Here is a 16,195-nt window from a genome sequence, read left to right on the forward strand (position 1 = left end):
CCCACTCTCTCCCCCACCTTTGTCCTCAAGCTAAAGAGCAGAAAAATGATTTGATAAGAAGGAGCAAAGCGGTTCACAAGCTTTAAATCCTAATTCTAAAAACCTCAATGATATAACTTGACATTCAGAGAGATTTCGACCTTGGGTACTACTAAGTCACTGCTGCTGCAAATGGTCATTGGAGCAGAGTAATAAATCAAGCATCAGATTCACTCAGATTTAGAGAGCTGCTTGACTCATTTGTATCCCTAATGCATGGATTTCAGTAGTAGCAACAATATACCACTGTGTCAAGAGGATCAAACTGGACAGTGGAAAAGTGTTTTTAACCCAAAATCTATGGTGGACCTATCAGTTTGGGGGGAGGTGATAAAAATAATCAATCAATTGATTTTCTTGTCTGCTTTCAAATTCTAGTGAACTATATATTTTGTCCTACTATTTATTTAGTTGTTAAGCTCTTATATACAGCTTGTTATTGTTATTGTCATTGTTGCTTTAAAATAAAGTTTCTGATGTTTTTATAAAGTTTCACTTTAGTGATTTCTTATAAAAGTAGAATACTGCTCATTTATTTAACACATATTTATTGAGTGCTTACATCTGTTTCCTAGCACTAGGGATGCAGTAGTGAACTAAACATCCAAAAATTATTTCCTTCATGAAGCTTTTATCTTATAGAATGAGACAAACAAATAAAAGTTTAAAATAAGGGGGACGGTGAGAACGTTGTCTCACTATCCATAAAAATAGGATTAGATTTTATGGAAAAAGCATAGTCAGAATCCTGGGTTTCCATGCTGACAGATTGAGAGTAGTAAGACCAGACTTTTTGGTCCTATGGGAGATAGTGTTAGTGAGCTTGTGAGAAGCCTATAGATGCAGCCAAAGAGTGATTCAGTAAACTGGAAAAAAGTTCAAGAGAAAATATTAAGAATGAAAACATGGTGAGAAACAAAGAAAGTATACATTAGAGATTAAGAGAAGTAAAAACGATGAAGTGGTCTAGGATACATGTAATTAATGTCAGAAAAAAAAAAAAGGATAATGGGAAAGGTAAAATATTTCAAGAGATAATGGCTGAGAACTTTCCAAAGTTGATGAAACACACCAAGGTATAGATTCAAGAAGTTTTATGAACCCTAAGCTAAATAAAAAAATTTTAAAACTCCATATTTAGGCATATGATGATGAAAATGCTAGAAACAAAAGGCAAAGTAAAGAAATTGAAAACAGTTGAAATATGCTAAAAACAGGCTACTTTCAAAGAAGCAACTATTAGAATAAAACCTAACTTTTAAACGGGGAAAAAAAAAAAGAAAGAAACCCAAGCAATGGAATCATGTATTTTGTAATACTGATTGAAAATAACCCCATTCTAGAATTCTGTACCCAGCTAAAATACCCCTCAGACATTAAAGTGAGAATACTTTCAGGATGACAGTAAGGCATTCATCAGAATTCATTGATGTATGTTTATGGTTTATTCATTTCACTGTAATTTGTTTCCTCAAGAAATAAGCAAATATTTAATTCTAGCTAATAGCTAATAACATTCATGTTAAGGCCTTTAATGCCCTTTGGTGTGGGTCTGTTAGTAATAAATTTTCTTAGTTTTTATTTGAAACTTTTCTTAACTTCACTTTTGCTTTATCCCAACATTTTGTTAAGGAAAATGTTAAACATACAGAAAAGTTGAAAGGAAGGAGAAATAAAGACCTTCCCAGACAAAAAGCTGAGGGAGTCCATTATGACTAGACATGCCTTCCTTAAAAGTATTGCTAAAGGGCATCTTGGTTCTCTCCATCAGAAAGGATGAATATCCAACTTTTGTATCAACATGGATGGGACTGGAATAGATTATGCTGAGTGAAATAAGTCAAGCAGAGAGAGTCAATTATCATATCATTTCACTTACTTTTGGAGCATGAGGAATAACACGGAGGACATGAGAAGTGAGTTGGGGGAAATTGGAGGGGGAGACAACCCATGAGACACTGTGGACTCTGAGAAACAAACTGAGGGTTTTGGAGGGGAAGGGGATGGGTGGTTAGGTGAGCCTGGTGGTGGGTATTATGGAGGGCACGTATTGCATGGAGCACTGGGTGTGGTGCATAAACAATGAATGCTGAAACACTGAAAATAAAATAAAATAAAATAAAATGAAAAAAAAAAGTATTGCCAAAGGGAGTTCTTTAAGTTGAAAAGAGAAGAAAGATGAAAAAGGACCCTAGGCAGCAATACTAAAGCATGTGAAAATGTAAAGCTTTCTGATAAATATAAATACAGAGACATACAGAATCCTATAATAACTGTAATGGGTGTTACCTTAACTACTTTTTTTTCTTAAGATTTTATTTATTTATTTGTAAGAGAGAGAGAGTGCGAGCACAGGCAGACAGAGTGGTCGGAAGAGGCAGAGGGAGAAGCAGGCTCCCTGCTGAGCAAGGAGCCCAATGTGGGACTTGATCCCAGGATGCTGGGATCATGACCTGAGCCAAAGGCAGCCGCCCAACCAACTGAGCCACCAAGGCGTCCCTACATTAACTACTTTTAATTCTGGTGTGGAATTTTACAAATAAAAATTTAAAAATAACCATAACCATAAATCATGTTAAAGAATACAAAATACACAAAGAGATAATTTGTGACATTGGTAATATAAAATGGAAGGGGGAAATGTAAAGGAGGAGAGTTTTATTTGTGACTGATGTTGTTATCAGTTTAAATAGATTATAATAACTATAAGATGTTCCATATAATTTCCAATAGTAACCACTAAGAAAATACCTATAGAAGATGCATAAAAGTAAGAAAGCAATCAAAGCATGCCCCCATCCCCCCAAAATTAACAAAACACACCAAGTACAGCTGTAAGACAGGAATGACAAAATAACTATAGGACATAAAACAATTAACAAAATGATAGTAGCAAATTCTGCTTTATCAGTAATTGCTTTAAATGTAAATGGATTAAATGCTTCAATCAAAGACAAAGAGTGGCTGAATGGATTAAAAAAAAAAAACAAAAACAAAAACCAAGGGGTGCCTGGGTGGCTCAGTGGGTTGAGCCTCTGCCTTCGGCTCCGGTCATGATCCCAGGGTTCTGGAATAAAGCCCTGAATCGGGCTCTTTGCTCAGCGGGGAGCCTGCTTCCCTCCCCCTGCCCCCACCTGCCTCTCTGCCTACTTGTGATCTCTGTCAAATAGATAAATCTTTAAAAAACAAAAACAAAATACAACTCTATGCTATCTACAAGAGACACATTTTAGATACAAGGACATACATAAATTGGATGTGAAAGGATGGAAAAAAGTATTCCGTGAAAATGATAACCAGAGATAAGAGATGAGGAGTTGCCATACATATATCGGATAAAATAGATTTAAGTAAAAAATTGTCACAAGAGACAAAGAATATTATGTGATGATTAAAAACAAGTCAATTAACAAGGAAGGCATAGTAATAAATTAATATGCACCTAATAGCAGAGTACCCAAATATATACAGCAAATACTGAGATAACTGATATGAGAAATAGACAGTAACACCATAATGGTAGAGATTTTGATACCCCTCTTTCAATAATGTATAGATCAGCCAGTTCAAAGATCAGCAAAGAAACAGAGGACTTGGACAATACCATAGACTAACTGGACATAATGGACATAAAAATAACACTGTACCCAACAACAGCAGAGTACACATTCTTCTCAAGCACACAAGAAACATTCTCCATGACAGATCACTTGTTAGATCACAAAACAAGTCTTAGTAAATTTAAAGAAAATTGAAATCATATCAAGTCTCTTTTCCAGTTACAGTGAAATGAAACTAGAAATCAATAGCAAAAGGAAAACTAGAAAATTTATAAATCTGTCAAAAATTACACCCCTGACTGATCAATGGGTCAAAGAAAAAAAAAATCACAAGAAATCAGAAAATACCTTAAGACAAATACAGAACAAAAACCATACCAAATCGTATTGGATACAGGAAAAGCAGTACCAAAAGGGAAATTTAGAAAAGAACAGATACATTAAAAACAAAAGAATAGCTATCAAATCAACAACCTAACTTTATACTTCAAAGAACTAGAAAAAGAACATACTAAACCAAAAGATAGCAGAGGAAATGAACTAATAAAGTATAAAGTAGTAATAAATGAAAGAATAGGAAATAAACCATGAAACTAAGAGGTGTTTTGTTTTTTTTTTAAGATCAACAAAATTGACAAACCTTTAGGTAGACTAAGAAAAGTAGAGGACCTAACAAAAATTAAAAATAACAGAAAAGACAAGTAGTATAGCAGAAATAGAATCATAAGAGACTACTATAAACAATTACATGCCAACAAATTGGATAACCTACAAGAAATGGATAAAACTCTAGAAAAATACAACCTATCAAGATAAAATCATGATGGGATTTTAAATCTGGGCAGAACTCTATGGTAGGGAGATTAAATCAGTAATCAAAACTTCCCCACAAAGAAAAGCCTTAAACCAGATGGCTTCACTAAAAATTCTACCATTTAAAGAATTAACATGATTTCCTAAACTCTTCCAAAAAAGTGAAGAGGAGGGAACACTTTCAAACTCATTTTATTCAGCTGGCATAAAACCAGGCAAAGATACTGCAAGAAAAGAAAACTATAGTCTGGTATCTCTGATGAATAGTGACACAAAAATCCTCAACAAAATATAAGCAAACTGAACTCCGCAATACATTAAAAAAAAATTATATGCTATGACCAAGTGATGCAAAGATGTTCAGCATATGAAAATCAAACAATATATCACATTACAAGACAGTAACTACTTGATTCAATTGATACAGAAAAATTCAACATCTTTTAATAATGAAAATACTCAACAAACTAAAATTAGAAAAAAATTACTTCAACATAATAAAAACCATAAATGAAAGCCCATAAACTGTCATTATTCTCAATGGTGAAAAACTGAATATTCTTCCCCTTATAAAACTAAAGGCTGTTTCTCACCATTTCTGGTCAACATAGTACTAGAAGTTCTAGACAGAGCAAATAGATAAGAAAGGAAACAAGACATCCAAATCAGCAAGGAAGAAGTAAAACTTTCTCTGTTGACTGATGACATGATCTTGTATGTAGAAAACCTTAAGGATTTCACTCAAAAAAAATTGTTAGAACTAATAAATGAACTCAGCAGAGTTTCGAGATACAAAACCAGTTACAACACATAAAAGCCAGTTGTATGTCTAAACGCTAACAATAATCTGAAAAGGAAATTAAGAAAACAGTTCTATTTACAATTGCCTCAAAAATAATAAAATACTTAGGAATAAAATTAACCAAGGAGATGAATAACTTATACACTAAAAACTACCAAAAAATGCTAAAAAAAAAAAAAAATTAAGGCACAAACAAATGTAAAAGAGTCCATGTTCAAGTCCAAGCTTCAAGGTTGGAAGACATAATATTGTCAAATTATCCACACTACCCAGAGCAATCTACAAATTTAATGTAATCCCTATTAAAATCCCAATTGCTTTTTTAGTTATTATTTTGTAGAAATAGAAAAGACCTAAAATTCATATGCAATCTCAGTGGACCACAAATAGCCCAGATAACTCTTGAAAAAAAAGAAAAAAAGATTTACATTTACTAATTTTAAAAAACATTGCAAACCTATAGCAATTAAAACAGTATGGTACCAACATAAAGACAGACATGTAGATCAATAGGACAGAATGAAGAGCCCAGAGATAAACCTTCATATATATGATCAGATGTCTTCAACAAGACTACCAAGGCTACACAATAGGAAAGGCATACTATTTTCAACAAATGGTGTTGAGAAAATTGTATATCCACATACAAAAGAATAAATTTGGGTCCTTTCCTAGCACCATTTACAAAAATTAATTTTAAATGGGTTAATAACTTAAATCCTGGAACCATAAAACCCCTAAAAGAAAATGGGAAAATCTTCAATTTGGCAGTGATTTCTTGGATATGACTCCAAAAGCACAGACAACAAAGTCAAGAATAGACAAATGGACTACATCCAACTTAAAAACGTATGCACAGCAAAAAAAAAAATAAAAGAGTGAAAAAGCAACTTACGGAATGGGAGAAAATATTTGCAAACCATATTAGTATCCAGGATATATAAAGAATTCCTGCAACACAACAACAAAAATAATCCAATTAAAAATAGGCAAAGGACTTGAACATAAAGGACTTAAACATACATCTCTCCAAAGAAGGTATACAGATGCCCAACAGTTGTCTAAAAATATGTTCAGCATCACTAATCATTAGGGATATGCAAATAAAAACCACAATGAGATATCTTCTCATTCATTAGGACCTCAACTTTCAAAAAAAAAAAAGAAAAGAAAGAGAAGAAATACCAAATGGTGGTGAGGATGTAGCTATATTGGAACACTTGCGCACCTTTGGTAGGAATCTAAAATGATGCAACCATTATATAATTAAAACAATAAGGAGTTCCTCAAAAAATTAAAAGTAGAATTACCACATGACCCAGCAACCCTACTTCTGGGTATTTACCCAAAAAATTGAAATTAAGGTCTTAAAGAGAAATTTGTGTTTTCATACTCATTGTAGCATTATTCTTAATAGTTGAGATGTGGCAAAACCTAAATGTTCATTGGCAGATGAATGGATAACAAAAAGTGATAATATACATACATTGGAATATTATTCAGCCTTAAAAATGAAGGAAGTCCTGCAACAACATTGGTGAACCTTTAGGTTATACTGTGTGAAACGATCTAATTGCAAAAAGACAATTCCTTCACGATTCCACTTATTTGAGGTATCTGAAGTATTCACATGAAACAGTTAAGTATAACATTGGTTGCCAGGGGCTGGTAAGGGAGAGGGAAATGAGTATTTGTTCGGTGAGTATATAGTAAGTGTATATCAGTGTTGCAAGATGAAAAAGTTTAGAGATCTGTTGCACAACAATATGCATATAGTTAACAGAGCTGTACCGTACATTTGAAAATGGTAAGATAATAAATTTTATGTTGCATATTTTTAGCCACAATTTAAAAAGAAAGAGATTGAGGGTGCCTGGGTGACTCATTTGGTTAAGCATCTGCCTTCAGCTCAGGTCCTGGTCCCAGGGTCCTGGGATCTAGTCCGACACTGGGCTCCCTGCTCATCAGAGAGCCTGCTTCTCCCTCACCCTCTGCCCCTCCTCTCTGCTCATGCAGTCTCTCTCTCTCTCTTTCTCTCAAATAAATAAGTAGATAAATATTATTTAAAAAGAGAGATTGAAAAATCTTCATATATGTGGAAATTAACAATAAACTTCTCGGTAATCCATGACACAGAAAATCCTGAGAGAACTTAATTTCTTTAACAAATTGCTAATGAAAAATTTGACACATCAAAATTGTGAAATAACATTAAAGCAATAATTTTTAATGAAATTTATAACTTCAAATATATATATACATATATATATACATACACACATATATATATATTAGATGAGAAAGATAGCTGGAAATCAATGAGCTAAGCAATCATCATAAGAAGTTAGATAAAAAATAGCAATTTAACCCAAAGAAACAAAGATAATAAAGTTTTTAAAAGAAATTAAATAAAATATAAACATTTAATAAAGAGGTCACCAAGGCCAACGGTTCATTCTTGGAAATAACTAAATTTGATTAGTACTTGGCAACACTGAGATAAAAGCAAAGGCACCAATATAGCTGACCCTTGAACAACACAGGTTTGAACTGCACGGGTCCACTTGAACATGGATTTTTTTTTTCCATAAATACAGCGCGGTACTGTAAATGCATTTTCTCTTCCTTATGATTTTCTTAATAACATTTGCTTTGCTGTATTTTACTTTATTGTAAGAATACAATATATAATACATATACAAAATATTTGTTAATTGACTGTTTATTGGTACTTAAGTTTTGGGAGAGTCAAAAGTTATATGTGGATTTTCAGCTGCACAAGAGATTGGTGCTTCTAGTCCCCCGCCCCCAATGTTGTTCAAGGGTTGACTGTAAATAGTACTAGAAATCTTTTTTTTTTTTTCTGATTTCTGTTTGTCTTTTTTTTGTGTGTGTGATTTTAATTTTATTTTTTATAAACATATATTTTTTCCCCAGGGGTACAGGTCTGTGAATCGCCAGGTTTACACACTTCACAGCACTCACCATAGCACATACCCTCCCCAATGTCCATAACCCCACCCCCCCCAACCCCCCGCCCCCCAGCAACCCTCAGTTTGTTTTGTGAGATTAAGAGTCATTTATGATTTCTCTCCCTCCCAATCCCATCTTGCTTCATTTACTCTTCTCCTACCCCCTTAACCCCCCATGTTGCATCTCCTCTCCCTCATATCAGGGAGATCATATGATAATTGTCTTTCTCTGATTGACTTATTTCGCTAAGCATGATACCCTCTAGTTCCATCCACGTCGTCGCAAATGGCAAGATTTCATTTCTTTTGATGGCTGCATAGTATTCCATTGTGTATATATACCACATCTTCTTTATCCATTCGTCTGTTGATGGACATCTAGGTTCTTTCCATAGTTTGGCTATTGTAGACATTGCTGCTAGTACTAGAAATCTTAAAAGGAAGATGTCATCATGGTTCATTCAGATGTTAAAAGTAAAAAAGAGGATATTGCCAATAGGTTTATGCTAGTGAACTTGAAAACCTAGATGAATTGGAAAAATTCTTTAAAAAAAACTTTGACACCAGAAAAATTACCAAATCTGAATAGTCTTTTTATCTAATACATATCAAATATTTATCTAATACATTAGATAAATTCAATGAATTATTAAAAACCACACATTTCCAGATCTAAATGGCTTCATTTGTAAATTTTTCCAAGCATTTAAAGGAAAAATTTTTAATTTTATATAAACTTTAAAAAAAAAATATTGGAGACTCATTTTATGAGGTTATTGTAATGTAGATTACTGTTACATGTAACTGACATTTCTGTTGAAAATATTTTGGAATGGATGACACATGTCCTTTTAGTGTTATTCTGGAGTGTTGAACAATAATATTTAATTCTCTAGGCAAGGGAATTTTATTTCACTTGAAATTTACTGATTAAGGTCTAGAATCTGTGAAGTTACTAAGTGATATATAGATTTTTGTCCAGTAGGGATGTGAATGATTTCTGTGATGTAGAACAAGTAGCCCCAAAAGTTACAATTTTATTGCCCTGTAGGATATTAGCCATTTTTGCATATCTATCTCTGTCTTATTCCAGAGTCTATTTCATTAGTTTATCTTCTCTCAGATTCCCTTGGAAAAAGCTTTACTCAAGGGGTAAGGTCAAATATCACTGATTTTTGATATATGTTCAATCTATATTTACCTTAGATTCATGATTCTAATTTTTTTAAATGTACTTGGAAATAATGAAATCTGATAATTAAGAAATTTATTAAGAAATTTTAAAAATAGTAAAACAGTCTCAGTCATGAACACAGATTTTTAAATCCTTCATAAAATATTATCAAATTGAACCTCTGAGGCACATATTGTATGGAGCACTGGGTGTGGTACATAAACAATGAATTCTGGAACACTGAAAAGAAAGTTAAAAATAAATAAAAATTTTAAAAAAAATTGAACCTCTGAGATACAAGACAAATACTGCATCATGACCCAGCTGGGTTATTCTAGAGATGCAAGGCTGATTTAACAACTGAAAATCAGTCAATGAATTCACCATATTAACAGAATAACAAAGACAAGAGCATATAACCATTGCAAAAAATGTAGCAAACATTGTATTTCATTGTGAATTGATGAAATCTTTTCACTTGAATTTAAAGACACAATAAGGATTCCTGAAATCATCACTTCTTTTCAACCAGTGGAGAAGTCAAGAAAAATAAAATGTATGTTAGGGAAAGGAAGAAATAAAACTATTATTATTTGCAGATTATGACTGTATAAATAGAAAATGTAAAACAAATCTATGAACTTCTTAGAATTAATACTAAGTTTTGTAAAGTTTCTGGATTCAAGGTTAATTTAGAGAAAAGTTTGATTTATGTGCATCCAGAAATAGAAAGTGAATCAGGCTGCCTTCCACCTTCACGGTGACTACCCTTGAACAAATGTTCTAACCTCTCTTGTCCCAGTTTCTCCTTTAAAATAGGGATAATATGGGGCACCTGGGTGGCACAGTCAGTTGAGCATCCAACTCTTGATTTCAGCTCTGGTCGTGATCTCAGGTGGGATCAATCCCTCTGTCAGACACTGCACTCAGGAGGAAGACTGCTTGAGATTCTCTCTCTCCCTCTCCCTCTGCCCCTACCTCCCACTCATGCACATGTGTCTCTCTCCTTCTAAAATAAATAAAATTGCTAAAAAAAAATAATAAACTAGGGATGCTGATACTGAATTTTACTGATCATAAGGTGCATTTTGCTATATTTTAACATCTTTGAAATTATGTGTCCTGCAGTAGATGTTGTCTTAGATTTAATGAATAAGGTAGTTTTGAAGAGGTAATGAATAAATATGATAAATTTAAGGTATTTGCAACCATGCCTGGCACTTAACAGTGTTCACTAAATATCAGTTATATTTTATCATTTCCTTACATTCTGTTTTCTAACAAGTTATCGTTTGCATAAAAGTTCTGATTTTCTTATAAATTGATTTTATAGCTCTAACTTACAAAGTTTTTTTTTAAATTTCTGATAACTTTTTTGTTGATTCTCTTGGATTTTATAGAGTATACAGAACAATACGTGTTTGAACTGCACGAGTCTATTGTATACAGATTTTTTTTAATGCAGTGCAGTACTCTAAATGTATTTACTCTTCCTTTTGATTTTCTTAATAACATTTTCTTTGTTCTAGCTTACTTTATTGTAATAATTCAGTATATAATAAATATATAAAATGTGGGTTAATTGACTTTATATTATCAGTAAGGGTTCCGGTTAGCAGTGGGCTATTAGTTAAGTTTTTAGGGAGTCAAAAGTTATACTCAAAATAAGTCAGTCAGAGAAAGACACGTTATGTATGATTTCACTCATATGTGAAATTTAAGAAACAAAGCAAATGAACATGAGGGAGAAGAGAGGCAAACCAGATATAGAAATAGACTCAACTATAGAGAACAAACTGAGGGTTACCAAAGGGGGAGTAGGTAAGGGGATGGGTGAAATAGGCGATGGGGTTTAAGAAGGGCACCTAGCTGGCTCAGGTGGAGGAGCATATGGCCCTTGACCTCAAGGTCATGGGTTCAAGCCCAACTTTAGGTGTGGAGCCTACTTTAAAAAAATTGAGGAGGGCACTTATTGTGATAAACACTGGTCGTTGTATGTAAGTGATGAGTCACTAATTCTATGCCTGAAACTACTATTATACTGTATGTCATCTGTCTGGAATTTAAATAAAAATTTGGAAAATGAAGAAAAGTTATATGCAGATTTTCATCTGCACAGGGGGGTCAGCACCCCTAACCTCCTCATTGTTCAAGGTCAACTGTATATGTATCGATTTGATTTGAATATTTTTATATCTCATTTATTCTTTTAAAGTTCTATTTTCTCAGTACTTTAAGAACAATTGCAATGATAACAATAATAATGATAATAATAAAAGCCAACACTAATGCAGAACTTAACTGTATATACCAGATACTCTTCTAAGCATTTTAAATCTGGACACCCTTGCCTTTTTCTTTTTAACGGCAATAGTTAAATTATAGTACACCAACTTAGTGGAATACATTCATTGAAAATGTTTATTATACAATATTAATAATTGCTTATGACATACCTTTCAATGAAAGACATAATTGTGCCTGCAGTATGATTATAGCCATGTAAAATCTATGCATGTGAAAAAAAAGGACAAGAAGAAACATGAAGAATGATTTGTTAGGATTTTTTGCTTCTAAATTTCTCTTATTTGTGCTAAAATTAGGTGATAATCTTTTATAATCCCTTATGGTTTATAATCTAAAGACAGAATCTACTTACCTATTACTTACTATTATACTTACATATTAAAGGTGGGGGAACTTCCCAATTTCTTGCAAATATAGAATTCCTGTGAGAAAAACAGAATTTTTTTTTTGAGGGGCGCCTGGGTGGCTCAGAGGGTTAAACCTCTGCCTTCAGCTCAGGTCATGGTCCCAGGGTCCTGCAATCGAGCCCCGCATCAGGCTCTCTGCTCAGCAGGGAGCCTCCTTCTCCCTCTCTCTCTGCCTGCCTCTCTGCCTACTTGTGATCTCTCTCTCTCTCTGTCAAATAAATAAATAAAATCTTTTAAAAAAAATTTTTTTTCAGTATAATGTTTTTATTGTTATATTTGGCCTTTTCAATTTATTAAAAGTGGGATTAGGAATTGAAGCTCTTGGAAGCAATAAAGTAGTTGCAGACAGAATAGAAAAAAGGTCTCAACAAGAATTGATGATTGATTCAACACCTCACCAAAACACATCGGCCTGAAATACTATAAAAAGCTAATATTTAATAATGCCATTATTAAACAATATTAATATTTTATATCTATTAATTAAAATGGCTACTGTAATCATAAAAATGTTTATTATATTGTTATGTTATTTAAATGCTAGTGTTTTCACAATGAATGTTAGCAGCATGTCAGGTACCACATTAAATCAAAAATTCTATCCTTATTGAGCAAACACTAATATGATACTTTGAAGCTACATATTTGGCAGTCCCTGTTGATCCTTTTATATACATGTGGAAGTTGTTGGATTGTCAAGCCAACTCAAACATTTGATTGAGAAATATTCAACGTACATCACAGTATAGGTTTAAGGTGTACAAGCCATCATGACAGTTTCATTCACATAGAGTGAAGCGATCTCCACAATAAATCCAGCTAACATCCATCTCTTCATAGATACAATGAAAAGAAAACAAAACAAAAAGGGAAAAATTTTCTCTTCATGATGAGAACTCTTGGGATTTACTTTCTTAACAACATTCCTGTATATCATACAGCAGTCTTAGCCATAGTCATCATATTTATTGTACATTACATTTCTAGTATCTTTTTTTAATAGTTTAACCAAGGAGGAAAGATAAAGATCTCTTTAAAAATAAGATTCCCGATTGTTGTAAAAGTAATTTCCTTGGATTAAGTCCAAAGATAGTTCAAGTTCAGTTTGAAATAAAGTAGAAACTGGTATCTGCTTATGTTTTTTGCACATTCTTTAACTACAACAATATGTAAATAAAGAATTTTCTATCTTTTTTATTATAACTAAAGTTCAGAACAAAATTACGGACTCTGATAACCTATTTTTTTGTTTTGTTTATGATTTCAACCAAAATACACATGTAGGAAAATATTTTACAATATATCATATCATATACTATTAAATTGTTTCTTTTTGTTGATTCAACTTGGTATCTATCTCTTGGTCATTTATTCACTTAAATAAGTGGATATCTAACAAGAGAATATAAATCCTTTGGGAATCTAAACTTTTTAAACTTCCTTTTAAGCCATTCCTGAATTGTATTTATTTAAAGAATGAGGGATAGTAATTGAGTCTCCTGCGAACTTTCAAATGTACAGCTTTCACTTAACTGGAGACTTTCTTTCTGTATTCAGGTTAAGTATTTATGGAATTTCTGGTTTATACTTTTTACTCAACCCCAATTATAAACTATGGTTCCATTCCATTGCATATAATGGTGCTTTCAGCTTGGAACAAATATTCTTTCTAAAGACAAAGACCATTTTCAAATGGATTTAGGATTGGCAATTACATTTTCTCTTTGAACTTTTTAGTGTATGTCGCCCCCAATCATTTTTCTTGCTGGTCTGGCTTCCCTTAATCATCAGTGATAATGATAAACTTCTGGGGGAAAAAAGGTATCTAATAATAAAACACTGACTTAATGTTTCAGACTTATCTTAGTTGATTACTTCAGGTTTAATTATAAATTGTCTCTCGTACTTTAAACACAACTAACAGCTAAACATGAAAAGTTGCCTTATCCAGAGAAAAATCCTAAGTTAATCACTTTAGTCCCATTAATTGTAACTGAGTAGCCTTCTATATGTAAAACCTTCCGCTTCTCCTCATCCATTTTTTTCTTAATAAAATCATATTTTCCACATGAGAAACAAATGTTCCTAGAGATTGTTTTAAGTATCACATTTCCTAAATATTAGAAATTAATTACATGGGCATTTATTGCTTTGGGATATTTTTACAGTTTTTCTACTATACTAGATTATAAGCTTGATGAGAGAGGAGATCATTTCTCTCTTAGTGACTCCTAACATCACAGTGCACGTAATATCACAGAGGTATTTAGTAGACACTCAATATTTATTAAATTAATTTGAAGTGAATTGGCCAGCTCTTTACATTTGTCAAAGGATGATTGAATTTAAAAGCCATCTTTTACAGTAGTCTAGAGCCCTACCTATTCATTGTCACCATAGATAAAATAGTTCTTAGAACATAAAGTAGTATATAATAGAAAATAAGGTAGCAGTATAACTACAAAGACCTCATGCACTTTTGTGTTACGGTCATGGAAGTACATCATCTCTTTAGTTTGTGTGCCTGTGTAAATACAAGTTAGGGTGACTGTTCACAGAAAGAATTGAACAAACACACTTTTACTCACTGGTGAGTATGTAATTTTTTAAAGATTTTATTTTTTTGTCAGAGAGAGAGAGAGAGAGAGCGTGAGAGTGAGCACAGGCAGATAGAGTGGCAGGCAGAGGCAGAGCGAGAAGCAGGCTCCCTGCTGAGCTAGGAGTCCGATGTGGGATTCGATCCCAGGACTTTGGGATCATGACCTGAGCCGAAGGCAGCCACTTAACCAACTGAGCCACCCATGCGTCCCTGAGTATGGAATTTTAAAGTCAAAATCCTTCTACATTGCTTAAAGGAGATTTTAAATAATATTGGATAATTAAGAACTTTACCTGTTAATAATTCATCTGAGAACAACATGCAATTAATTACCAAATGTGGGGTTTTTTTAAAGATTTTATTTATTTATTTGACAGAGAGAGATCACAAGTAGGCAGAGAGGCAGGCAGAGAGGGGGGAAGCAGGCTCCCCGCCGAGCAGAGATCCCAATGTGGAGCTCTATCCCAGGACCCTGAGATCATGACCTGAGACAAAGGCAGAGGCTTATCCCACTGAGCCACCCAGGCTCCACCAAATGTGTTTTAAAAACCAAGGCACATTTTTCAGAGTAGGTGTTTGGATTTTGCTTTGGCCATTTATTGTACTATCTGCTCAGATATCTTACATATTGTTATAGTTCATCAAATTTTGAGGTGACTAACGACAAGGTAGTTGATATTAAGGAATTAACTTTTTTAGGTGGATAATTGTATTATGGTTGTATTTAAAAAAGAAAATAATGAGTTCTCTATCGAGTTACTGAAATATACACGGATGAAATGCTATGAGATCTGGGATTCCCTTCAACATAATCACAGTGAGGATAAAGAGAAGTGGATGAAAGTAGAGATGAAAAAATTAGCCTTGAATTGAAGTATTAAAACTGAGTAGCAGGAATACTAGTCTGAGTAGCATTCTCATTTGACTGTATCCAAAGGAAGGGAATCAGGTAACCGATGAATTACTGAAACTCCATTTAGTGTTACTGAGAAAAACAGACCTGATGAGCATGAATCAATCATCTTTGACTTCTCTAAAATTTATTGGTTAGTTTTATAGGAAAACATTAAACTTATTCTCAAGTTCACATTATGAAAACCCATGTAATAAGAACATTATGTTTTGATATAAAAGCCCAGTTTAAAAAACTACTTGGAAACCAATTTGAATAACTGGGGGAAATATATTTTCTCTTGTGATACACAAATTTACCTTTCACATATACTTTGTGTGTGTCTATCTACTTTAAACCAAACTTTATTATAAATCCAATCATCTGTTGGGGTTAATAGATGAAAGTTGTTATTTAAAATAAACTTAATTTAACTATAGAGAACAAACTGAGGGTTGCTGGAGGGAAGGTGGGCAGAGGGGAAGGGCTAAAATGGTGATGGGTATTAAGGAGGCACTTGTGATGAGCACTGGGTGTTTTAAGTGATGAATCACTAGATTTTACTCCTGATACTAATGCTACACTATATCTTAACTAATTTGAATTTAAATAAAATCTTGGAGGAAGAAA

The sequence above is a fragment of the Lontra canadensis genome, unplaced genomic scaffold, assembly GCF_010015895.1.
Source record: "Lontra canadensis isolate GAN:19392208 unplaced genomic scaffold, GSC_riverotter_1.0 scaffold12, whole genome shotgun sequence".
In the NCBI taxonomy this organism is placed as follows: domain Eukaryota; kingdom Metazoa; phylum Chordata; class Mammalia; order Carnivora; family Mustelidae; genus Lontra; species Lontra canadensis.